The following is a 12841-nucleotide window of genomic DNA, read 5'->3' as shown; positions in this document are numbered from 1 at the left end:
GTGGGGACCATGCTGCCTGGCTTGTAGGATCTTAGTTCCCCAACCAGGGGTCGAACCCGGCCCCAGCAGTGCCAGGGAATTCCCAGGACTGATCCAGTTAGGTTGATTGTAGACGACAGTTGAGTGCTAGCCGCCCCCCACCAAGAACACGGGTTCCTATTTGGGGTCTGACAGAGGAGCCCCTGGTCTCAGCCTGGCTTCTGTCACGGCCCTTTGGCTTCCAAGGGCTGGATTCAGAGTTGGAGGAAGGACATATCCTTCACGAAAGCCACAGGTGTTCCCATGTGGCTCCAACTCTTAGGATTACACGATGTTGGCCCCGTTGGTCGTCTCTCCCGTGCTGGCCTGCAGCTTGGTTGTGTGAACACTTTAATGTACGCTTACAGTGACAATAGGGACAGAAAGGGCAACCCAACGTTCCTTTCCCTTCTGTCTCTTCACCCAGACCTTTAGCCACACGGATGGGGCCTGGCTGGTCCTCACTTTCCCTACATTTCGGAGGCCCTCGGCATGGAACCTGGATCACTGACTAGCAAGAAGTCTGGGGTGGGAAATACTGAAGCGGAGCCAGGGCCGTTCAGGGGCGCGTAACCTGAAGTCCCACAGGGCTCCAGGCTCAGAAGGGTCCTGTGCTTGGTTTAATGCTCTGCTGTAACCATTTACAATTCCTAATCATCGTATCTGCCAATCTGTGTTTTGTAAGTGAAGACCAATGGGACGGTGGTGGGTGGGTGTGCACAAACGGAGGGGATAGGCATCGTGTGTGTGTGTGTGTGTGTGTGTGTGTGTGTGTGTCTGCAGCTATTCCCGGCTGCTCCATCCTCACATCGCGGTCCACACGCCCATGAGCACAGGACTCCAATGGACCCATAATGCCTGGGGGATCGGCGAGACTCAAAGTGGGTGCCAGGTAAGGTGCTAGACCTACACCCGAATCATCAGAGGAGCTAATGGTGCCAAGCAGCCATCCTTTCCATTCGAACCAGAAAGAAAGCAGTGACATTCTAAGAAACATGAACAAACAAGGAGCTCCATCATATTCTCTCCTGCTCTCATTACTTCCCTGTATGAGCCAACTACTTATACCCACAAGGACGACAGAAAAGGAAAAAGGGAAAGAAAGGGCGGTCCATGGTTCCTCCTCCCTCCATCCCCTCTGTACTCTGTGAGCTGAGAGAATGTTGGAGAATGTTGGTAGGAGGTGAGCATATTAAGTGAAAAAACAAGTAAACAAGAATTTACTTTTATGTACGGTTTCCAGTTCTAGTAAGAACAAAACGTACATGTAGGAACAAGCTACGAAATAGAAAGTGTGTCATTTGGGTGATTTTGTATGTTACATGCTGTTATATTTAAAACTGGCATTGCACAATATAAAGATGGATGGTAAAAATTCATGCTATTAATTTAAAATGGTAGTTTTTCTTTCCTGAAAACAATAAATAGAAAACACCATGACAAGTTGACAGAAAGGAGAAAGCTTTACATTTTAGTACCTCTAATGGTACTTTTTTTCCTGTTTTTTGAAGTGGTCCCACATGTATATTTTGCACCAGGCCCTGCAAATTACAGAGCCAGCCCTGAATTTGAATTATGGAGCCTAGACACCTGTATTTGAAAGCCTCCTGCTGAGACATTCTGAAGCAGCCAGAATCTAGAAGCTGGGTGCTGTTTCAAAAGCTTCCCAGAGCTCTCTTCCCACCACCCACCCTGCCCCTCTCCCCTCTGGCCAGCAGAGTTCTGAACACAAAGTTTCTCCAAGCACAAAAATTATCAGCCTTGCATAGCTGTGGCTCCCTCAAATGAGACTTAAACTATTCTTCAGATGTCCTCAGTGTTAAGCATATAGTTGCCCAGCTACTCTGAAAAGACTGCTCTGTTTTTTTTGTTTTTGCAGTACGCGGGCCTCTCACTGTTGTGGCCTCTTCCGTTGCGGAGCACAGGCTCCGGACGCGCAGGCTCAGCGGCCATGGCTCACGGGCCCAGCCGCTCCGCGGCACGTGGGATCTTCCCGGACCGGGACACGAACCCGTGTCCCCTGCATCGGCAGGCGGACTCCCAACCACTGCGCCACCAGGGAAGCCCCAAGACTGCTCAGTTTTAAATGCACTACATCTTGACTTCAGAGGCTACACATTTTTATTCCTTGGAGTCGTAAGGTTCTTTCCTATCCAGTTTCTAAATGCCCCTCTGATTTCTAAGTTTACAATTACAGTCACTTGCCTAATCAACTCCAGGTTTTCTTGGAGCTCTGTCCTCAAGAAATCTCATGGGCCCTTGAGCTGCTCCCCTGTTCTGTCTCCAGTGAAGGCCAACACACCTGGTCCTGGCAGGACCAGCTGGCACTCCGCAGCCACGAGGCCACAGGTCCCCCTCTCCCGCCTCCATCTCCTTCTCCTGGAAACACCTCATCTTCCCCCATGTCCCTGTCCCCTCCCCCCACCCTGCATCCTCTTCATCAATTCCCATTCCTTCTACCTGAAGCAAAACACTTGGGACTCTCCAATTTATGTGTCTGTGTGTGGCTTGTGGGATCTGAGTTCCCCGACCAGGGATGGAACCCATGCCTCCTACAGTGGAAGTGCGGAGTCCTAACCATTGGACTACCAGGGAATTCCCTCCAAAATTTTAACATAGACTCCTCTCTTCCCTGGACTGAAGCGTCATCCCTAAAGTTTAGTTATCCTTTTGATAGTTTTGCCCAGAGAAAGTGGTCATTTCATCCTTTGCAGACCCCTATATTAAACTTTTTACTTGCATTCTGTCACACAGTAAACGTTTTACTGAAGTTTATGATGGTCCGATTTTAGGGGACTTTCAAACAACCTACAGTTATCAGATCTATATGTATTAGTATTTATGTCCTTAGAAAGTTAGAGCTTTCAGAGGCTGAAGAGGTAGATTTAACACAACCCTTTAGCTTTACTAGTGAGAAGAACTAACCTGGAGAAGTTAGGGTCATCCTGGCCTCGTATCACTCTTAGTTCTTCCGAAGTAAACCTCTTCCTTCTTCACCAGGCGGCAGCTTCAGTTATAAAGTTGTTACTGAACGAGGTTTGTTTTGCCCTACGCGCAGCTAGCCAAACACTAAGACACCGAGCTCTCTGCGGCAGAGAGGGTTTATGCATAAGACAGCCTAACGCAGACACAGGAGAAGAAAATCTCAGAATCGCCTCCCACAAGGCTGAGGGCCTGGGGTATTTATGGGATGAGTTGACGTCCCAGGCGTGGGGATCGCGGAGAAAGGTGATGGGAAACAGGTGCTTCATCCTCGTTCTGCGCAGGCGCAACTCAGCCACAGCCTGTGTACTTTCAGAAGCGAAGGCGCTTGGCACGATCTGAGGGTGGGGTTTTCGGCCCTCTGCCATCAAAAGGTTACCGAAAAAAAAAAAAAAAAAAAAGGTTACCGAGCACACACTAGAGCATGCGCAGATGGAGGGTCAGTGGTCCCATTGTCTTTTTTCTTGCAATTTTTATTGGAGTATAGTTAATCTACAATGTTGTGTCAGTTTCAGGTGCACCGCAAAATGAATCAGCCCCATAATACCAACATCTACTCTTTTTCCTTCTTTCCCTATCCAGTCTTAACCAGCTCAGCTCCGACTAGACACAGCTGATCCAGGTTCTTGGAAAACATCTTATTGTTTAGGCTCCCGAGCGGCTTAGAAGACAAGCAAGGTTTTTGCAGCAACATTTAAAAGGAACTTGATTAGTGAAGGCAGGTTACAGGTGAAACGGATTTTACTGATGATTACCCATGGTATCGCAGTCACCCCTCAGTTTCCCTGGCGGGTTGGTTTCAGGGCCCCGTGGATGCTCAAGTCCCTCATATAAAACAGCCGTAACACAGTGAATACAGTTGGCCCTCCGTATCCGGGGTTCACAACTGCAGATGCAGAGGGCTGAGTGTATATCCAAACCACAGAAGGCAGGAAACTTCTGGGTTCACGAAAGCATTCACATGCAGGGAGGGTGGAGTACCCAGTTCCATGGAGACAGAGGCTCCTGTACTGGGGACCCTTCTGGACCTCACCCAATGTACCTCTTCATCTGGCTACTGTATCCTTTATAATCTCCTTTACAATAAACTGGTAAAGGGATTTAAAAAGCGGTAAGGAAAGAAGAAAGGAGGGCAAAGGGTGAAGGAAGAGGAGAGTTGAAGGAGAGAAATTTTCCCTGAGTCAGGAGGGAAGGAAACAAAGGCAAAACATCTAAGAATGGACACATGAGATTCTCTTGAGCCAGTTCTTGTTTCTGGTTAAAAGACTGTGATGTGTGATAAAACAGTCTCTGGAGTATAAAACAGACATGAAGAAACTGAGGCTTGGACAAGTAAGTAACTTGAAAAGGTTAAGAGACAAACCCAGTTTTCTTATCTAGATAGTCCCCAAAGAGCCCTCCAAGAAGAAATGAAAACAATTTTTGAGTCATAATAAATTTAGCATCTTTCAGAAGAACAGGGGGAAAAAACTATCACAGAAGGCACAATGAGATCTCTTCAGAGGATTCCTCTTAAGTGAGCCGGGAGGGAGAAGGAGAAAGCAGGTCAGAGGCTCTGGATGGTCAGCCCTTTAGTAACTAGGAACCAGTGTTATTTTGAACTTCGCAGGAATGATGCCAGTGGTAAAAATTCAAACAGCTAGTTTGAGAGAGATGATGATTACCTAGTCTTCAGCATAGCGGCCACCACTCTCTCCAGCGTACAACCCGTTTCTGAAGCCCTCCTATCCCTGCTTTGTAGAACATCCTCAGGGAGAAGGCAGTAGACACAGCATTAGGGGTGGGGGACCTGAACTGCTGCCGTTGTGAAGACAGGCTGGAGGCAGGAAGAACTGGCGGGTCCAAGCCTGGCAGGACAAGATCAAAGGCTGAAACTGGATTAGGAACCTGCCAGGCGGCTGTGTCAGGCAGGACTCTGCACCTGGCCAGGTAATGGTGGGTGTGTGGAGGTAGATTCATTCTATCTAAGATGCAACAACATTTGTAGATCAATCTGCTTTGCTCTAAAACATTTAAAGCGTTTTCCCCTCGTTACTTCATTTAATCCTCTCAACGACCTTGAGATTTAGGTTTTATTTTCACCGAATTTAGAGAAGCAGCAGCCAGGCTTAGAGATGACAGAAAACTTGCTTGAGGCTACATAAATTCAAATCTCTTTCACCCGTGCCCCCAGTTCTAAAATACCTCCCGAAGCAATGTAAAAAATACAGCTTTTTCTTTTTCTTTTTTTTTTTTTTTTTGACTGCGCTGCGTGGCTTGTGAGATCTCAGGCTTGCAGGATCTCAGTTCCCTGATCAGGGAGTGAATCTGGGCCACGGCACTGAAAGCCCAGAATCCTAACCACTAGGCCACCAGGGAACTCCCTAAAGCATTTTTGAAAATCCAGATACAGATGTATAAAATCCTGGAGGCCAAAATTCCATGGGCCTTGAAAGGGAAATAAAGCCCAAGGACTAGCATTGACTTGTAATTGACCATAGAATTTAATGAAAAAATTTAAAAAGACTGGATGTTACCTAACCTATCACCCTTGCATACAAATGTGTCTTGGTAAGGAACAGTGCTGTATGTCTGTAACTCAGAATTTCCAGTCCATATTACCCTCGCCCACACTTGTTACTTGAGTGCCATTGTGATGGACAGAATATATAGCACTTAATAGCTGCTGTACTGATCAGAGTTCCTCTACACTGAACTGTTTCTCCTGGTTACTCAGCATCAGGCCAGCAGACATTAATTTAGGTACCCGCATAAATGTCCTTGTAAGTGAGCCTAAGAGCCCTAATCCTCCATTGGCAGAGATCTGAGTTACAAAGAGGGACACCCCTGGACGCCCCCACCCCCAACCTGTCCATTTAACATTGTGACGCCAAGTATTATGGGGGAAAATGCCCTTTAACTGAAGAAAACATGCTGTTGTGTGAACCCAGTAGGCAGATGGAGAAACAGGAAGGCTGAGATTAGAGTCTGCATTACAGTTCTTTTGATGTTTCCCAAGCCAACTGGGGAAGCCGGTGAGGCTCTGAGAGAGCGATCAAAGGTGCCTCTGCAGGTTCAGATTAACGGGGAATTGGCGGATCAGGGCAGCACCTGCCTGAGAATAGCAATACACCTCACCAAATAAAGTTAATCTTTTAGTCAAGCTTGGAGGTGGCAATCCTTTTAGAAAACTTACACAGGCTAAGTTTATTCTTGCTGTGTCTTAGGTCTCTGAAGGGAAAATAACGCTCTGCTTTTGTTTCTTCCCATAGAGGTATTTATTTATTTTAAAGCTGATCTTTGCCCCGGGTGTATACCATTTAACACCCTGGCTCTGGTTTCACAAAAGGTGGATGTTTGGGGGTTTGGAGGACAGGGGTGGAAAGGCACTGCCATAAATCTTTACTCGCCTTTAAAACTTCAAGTGTTAGGAATTCCCTTGCTGTCCGGTGGTTAGAACTCTGAGCTCTCACCGCTGAGGGCCCAGGTTCAATCCCTGGTCTGAGAACTAAAATCCCACAAGCTGTGCAGTGTGGCCAAAAAGAGAAAAAAAGAAAAAACTTAGCGTGTTATTCGATGAAGCTGTACCTCTGTCCCAGAGCAGTTCCTTCATCTCTATTTGGGGAAATATAGCTTAAAAGACATATTTTTTTTTTGCACAGAGGAAATTGAAAGGAGCAGCACTGAGTAACTATAGCCACTAGAACAAGTCTAAAAATTCTCAATCAAAATAAAAAACAGAAACATACTAAAAAAGGTAGTAGGCCAAGGTCACAGGCTCAGAAAGCCAATACTTAGGGAAAAGAAATGCACTGAATAGTAGATTAAGTGTTAAGACTTAGCACAGAGAAACTACACAACAGATTTCTTGGCCTTGGAGAGTTCATTATTTCAGGCCCTGGCTCATCATAAGGTTTAGGAAACCAGGAGGACGTGTCACATTCTGCAAGTCTCCCTGAGAAGCAGACGTGGCCAAAAGGAAATGGAGTGGTGGAGGAGAGGGGGCGTTTGATAGCAGAAAAATAAGTGGAGGTACTTGAAAGAGAAAACTTGCATATGATCATCTGCCAAAGCGACCATCAAATCTTTACTGAACAGTCTGATGAAAGTGGGATGGTTCCAAGTTGTTTCATTTCAGGCAGAGTCTGTGGAAAGTGAACTTGCAGAATCTCGCAGGGAACGTGGCTCTATTACGGCTGGTACCCACACACAAGCTGAGCTCAGATGAGTCTCAGTTTCCTCAGCTACACAATGGGAATAACATGTCTCATCCGGGTTGTGAGGAGGAAATGACATATGCACCCAAAGTGTTCAAGAACTGTTGTTATAATAATATAACAAATAATAAAATCTTCAGTAAATAGTATAGCTTTTCTTTTCCAAATCACTCTAACGTTTTTTATTTCAGTACTGGACTTACAGATGCTACCAGAAAACCACGTTACAATTGGAAGGACCGTTGATGAGAGAATTTAAAGTAAGTGATGTTCCAGATTGTGGAGACTGACTGTACGAATAGGCTGGAGGAAAAGTTAGCTAACGTAAATATACACATAGGCATTTCACAGACCCATCCGAATAAATCAAATTCCAAAACAAAAATCAATGGAAATAACTTTTTACTTTTTTTATTATTTTTTTGCCACACAGCACGGCTTGTGGGAATCTTAGTTCCCCCACCAGGGATTGAACACGGGCCCGTGGCAGTGAGAGCACGGAGTCCTAACCACTGGAACGCCAGGGAATTCCCTGGAAAGAACTTTAAAGTAACAAAACATTAGTGATCTGATTAGGTAACAAGGCAAAAGGTAATAAAATTTTATTTAAAGGGTTAAAAGTTAAAAAGACTATCTTTTACTGTATTTCAATCTATTTACAGTCTCTAAAAGCCATATCCTCATATTAAAATTTATATGAAAAGAATACATGCCTTTAGTGTATTAAGTGGATACATATTAGCAATAATTTGAGGCAAGATAGAAAAGCTGAACTTGTCCTAAGGTCATAAATTTGAGTGATCCAATCAAGTGTGACCATGTTCAAGTTTCAGTAATTTATTTACGAAGACAAGTTTGGAATATTAAAAAAAACAAGAAAACCAAGTTGGCAAGGCTTCTTAGAATTTACCTTCTAGAAAAACCCCTCTATTGTTTCATTTTCCTTATCCCTATGCTGTTACTTAAATGTCTGTTCTCTGCAAGTCTGAGTACATTCCTATCGTGGGATTTGATTCCATCTGTAAGTCATGGACTCAGTGCTTCAGAGTTCGTACGTTCTCCGGTGTCTATAAAATATTTCATTCAAGACTGCTTCCTTGACATTTGGTGAAAGCCTTGTAGTTGTGGTCTCCATCAATTTATCATGCTGCCCTTACTTGTCAGCTGTCCTATTGTGACCGTCAACCTTAAGTTACTCCTTTCCTTCAGCCACAAGGTGTCTGTTGAGTATTTTCTGCTTCCAGTCTCTGAATCATAAAACCCATCTAAGATGGCAGTCTGTTTTTAGTGAGAGGTCAAGACTTGCCACATTTTCCTCTCACTGAGACTGTTTAAACCTTGATCTCTGAATACTGCTTTTTCCTCTTTGGCCAGGTTCCAGATATAAACTTTATTTTTTGGTTCGATCCAAACCCACGTTTACCTTCCTGCAGTGTTAGGTCTATTTGTTAGTGTCTTGGTTTTACATATTGTATGGGCTATAGGTATACCATAGTATGAGCTCAGTGCCTAATTAAATCTCTCATTGGTTAAGCTACCCTGGGTGATAATTCTACAGCAAATTGCATTTCTTTTACAAAAACCGTCAAATGCCCCAAAAGACTACAAAAGCAAATTTTTCTAGGTCTGCAAAGAGAATAAATTGTCAACTCCCAGTGTTCTACTTATGAAGAGAAACAGTGGCTAAAGAATAGTTTAGGGTAGTGGTTCCCAAATTTGTTTATGTATTAGAATCACCAGGGGATCTTTAAAAACTTCCAAAATCCAAGCCACAGTTGTTTTTAAAGCTTTCCAGGTGATTCCAATATGTAGATAAGTTTGAGAACTCCTGATTCAGAGTTTTAAAGTAGAGGGTCGGGATTCCCTGGTGGCACAGTGGTTGAGAGTCCGCCTGCCGATGCAGGGGACATGCGTACGTGCCCCGGTCCGGGAAGATCCCACATGCCGCGGAGCGGCTGGGCCCGTGAGCCATGGCCGCTGAGCCTGTGCTCCGCAACGGGAGAGGCCACAACAGTGAGGGGCCCACGTACTGCAAAAAAAAAGTAGACGGTCAGTCATCCACTTTCAGAAGAAGGGAACTTCAAGGGGGTAAGACGTGCAAGTTTGCACCTTGATACCTGAGGGCACACCTCATTCTTCAGAAGACTAAGGGTGGCAGAGAGCTGCAGCCTTAATGGCTTGAGATATCAAGGACTGAGTTGGGGTTGGTAGTGCAGATGAAGTTAGCAGAGGAATCCTGGAAAGGAAGGAACAGCGGAAGGAGCAAACCTGAAACTCTGAATCCCAGTGAGTCCACTGAAAGGCAGCAGCTGGAAGCTTAAAGAACTGATCGGAGATCTGAGCTACTATCTACTACAGGGGAGAAGGAGACTGAGGTTTCAGTCCAGCCAAATGACTGGCTGCCAGAACAAAAATTAACACTCTTCAGAGGAATGTAGCAGAATCCAGAGTCCTTATTAATGTATCATCCATAATGTCCACTGTATAGTAAAACATCATCAGACAAGAAAAAAGTATCAATACGTGACTCCCACTGAAGCAAAATGCAGTCAAAAACTTAAAGTGAAGCCATTATAAGTAACTTATAGGAAAATATACTCTTATTTAATAGACTGACGGGGAATCTCAGCAGAGAAATAGCAATGATAAAAAAAGGACTAATTCTGCATGTGACAAATACAATAACTGATATCAAAATTCACTGGATGGCCTCAACAGCACTTTAGAGACAGTGGAAGAGTTGGTGAATTAAAAGTTAATACAAACGATCCAATCTGAAGATTAGAGAGAAGCAAGATTAAAGAAAAGAGACTTCCCTGGTGGCACAGTGGTTAAGAATCCACCTGCCAGTGCAGGGGACACGGGTTCGAGCCCTGGTCCAAGAAGATCCCACACACTGCGGAGCCACTAAGCCCGTGCACCACAACTACTAAGACTGTGCTCTAGAGCCCGCAAGCCACAACTACTGAAGCCCATGCACCTTGAGTCTGTGCTCCACAACAAGAGAAGCCACTTCAATGAGAAGCCCATGCATCACAACAAAGAGTAGCCCCTGCTCACCCCAACTAGAGAAAGTCTGTGCAGCAACGAAGACCCAACACAGCCAAAAATAAATAAATAAAATAAATAATTTATTTTAAAAAAAGATGAAAGAAAAACATGATAATCTCAGATAATGTACTGGAGTTCTAGAGATCTACTGGAGTTCTAGAAGGAGAGGAGAAAAGGGAAAAAATTTTTGAAGAAATAATGGCCAATATTTCCCAAATTTGGTAAAAAAACAAAACATAAACTTACAGATCCAAGCTCAACAAACCCCCAAGCAGGATAAACTACAATTATACCTAGACACATCATAGCCAAACTGCTGAAATACAAAGATGAAAGAGCCAGAGAAAGACATTACATACAAGAGAACAATGCTACAAGTGACAACTGATGTCTCTTCAGAAACAATGGAAGCCAGACAATAAATGCCTTTCAAGTGATGGAAAAAAACAACCCAGGATTCTATCTTCAGTGAAACTATCCTTCAAAGATGAAAGTAAAATAAAAGTCATTTTCAGTGAACAAAAATAGATGATCAGTCACCAGCAGGCCTCCACAATTCTCAAGAAAATTCAAGCTGAAGAGAAATGACGTGTCATTCAGACTCACAAGGAATGAAGAACATCAGAAATGGTAGATATTTAGCAAATATAAAAGACTATAGGGATTTCCCTGGTGGCACAGGGGTTAAGAATCTGCCTGCCGATGCAGGGGACATGGGTTCGAGCCCTGGTCTGGGAAGATCCCACATGCTGTGGAGCAACTAAACCTGTATGCCGCAACTACTGAGCCCACGTGCCACAACTACTGAAGCCCGTGTGCCTAGAGCCCATGCCCTGCAATGAGAGAGGCCACCACAATGAGAAGCCCGCACATAGCAATGAAGAGTAGCCCACCCACCGCAACTAGAGAAAGCTCACGTGCAGTGATGAAGACTCAATGCGGCCATAAATAAATAAATTTATATTTAAAAAAGACTATATACAGGCATACCTTGTCTTATTGCACTTTGCTTTATTGTGCTTTGCAGGTGTTGTTTTTGACAAATTGAAGGTTTGTGGCAACTCTGTGTCAAGTCTATTTGGTGGCACAGCATTCGTTCTCTTCGTGTCTGTGCCACATTTTGGTAATTCTTGCCGTATTTCAAACTGTTTCATTTTTATTCTATTTGTTACAGTGACCTGTAATCAGTGAGTTTTTTTTTTGCCACGCCGTGTGGCTTGTGGGATCTTAGTTCCCCAACCAGGGATCGAAACCACACCCTCGGCAGTGAAAACCCAGAGTCCTAACCACTGGACCGCCAGGGCATTCCCTCAGTGATCTTTTTTTTTTTTTTTTTTTTTGCGGTAAGCGGACCTCTCACTGCTGTGGCCTCTCCCGTTGCAGAGCACAGGCTCCGGACGCGCAGGCTCAGTGGCCATGGCTCACGGGCCTAGCCGCTCCGCGGCATGTGGGATCTTCCCGGACCGGGGCACGAACCCGTGTGCCCTGCATTGGCAGGCGGACTCTCAACCACTGTGCCACCAGGGAAGCCCCCTCAGTGATCTTTGATGTTATTAAGTATTGCAAAAAGATTGTGACTTGCTGAATGCTGAGATGATGGCTAGTACTCTTTATCAAATAAAGGATTTTTAAATTAAGGTATGTACATTTTTTATTGCACATTTAATAGACTACAGTATAATGTAAACATAACTTCTATATGGACTGGGAACCAAAAAATTTGTGTGACTCACTTTGTGATATTCACTTCATTGGGGTGGTTTGGAACCAAACCCACAATATCTCCAATGTATGCCTGTATACATTCTCTTTTCTCTTAATTTTTAAAAAAGACACATGCCTGTTTCAAACAAAAATTATAACATTATACTGTTGGATTTATCAGGTATAGCTATTATATATGAAAAACAACAAAAAAAGAAGAGAGTAAATGGAACCATACTGTTCTAAGTTTCTGTATTCTGTATGAGGTTGTATAATATTAATTCTAAGTTGACTGTGATAAATTAAAGATGTATACTGTAATCCCCTAGAACAACCATTAAAAACAATATAGGGCTTCCCTGGTGGCACAGTGGTTGAGAGTCCACCTGCTGATGCAGGGGACATGGGTTCGTGCCCTGGTCCGGGAGGTTCCCACATGCCACGGAGTGGCTGGGCCTGTGAGCCATGGCCATTGAGCCTGCGCGTCCGGAGCCTGTGCTCCGCAACGGGAGAGGCCACAACGGTGGGAGGCCCGTGTACCGCAAAAATACAAATAAAAAAACAATATAATTTGAAAGCCAATAGAAAAATCACAACAAAATATTCAACTAACCCAAAAAAAGGCAAGAAAAGAGGAACAGAGGGAGGAAAAAAATCCAAATGGTAAACGGAATCCAAACATATTAGTAGTTCTATTAAATATAAACCAACTAAACACACCAAGTAAAAGGCAGAGATTGTTAGGCCAGTTAAAAAAGCACGACCCAACTACATGTTATCTTAAAGAGATGAACTTTAAATACAAATTCTTAAAGAGATGAACTTTAAATACAAATTAAGTTAGGGCTTCCCTGGTGGCACAGTGGTTAAGAATCCACCTGCCGGTGCAG

The sequence above is a fragment of the Phocoena phocoena genome, chromosome 13 (genome assembly GCF_963924675.1).
Source record: "Phocoena phocoena chromosome 13, mPhoPho1.1, whole genome shotgun sequence".
NCBI classification, from domain to species: Eukaryota; Metazoa; Chordata; class Mammalia; order Artiodactyla; family Phocoenidae; genus Phocoena; species Phocoena phocoena.
Note: the sequence above shows the minus strand (reverse complement) of the source record.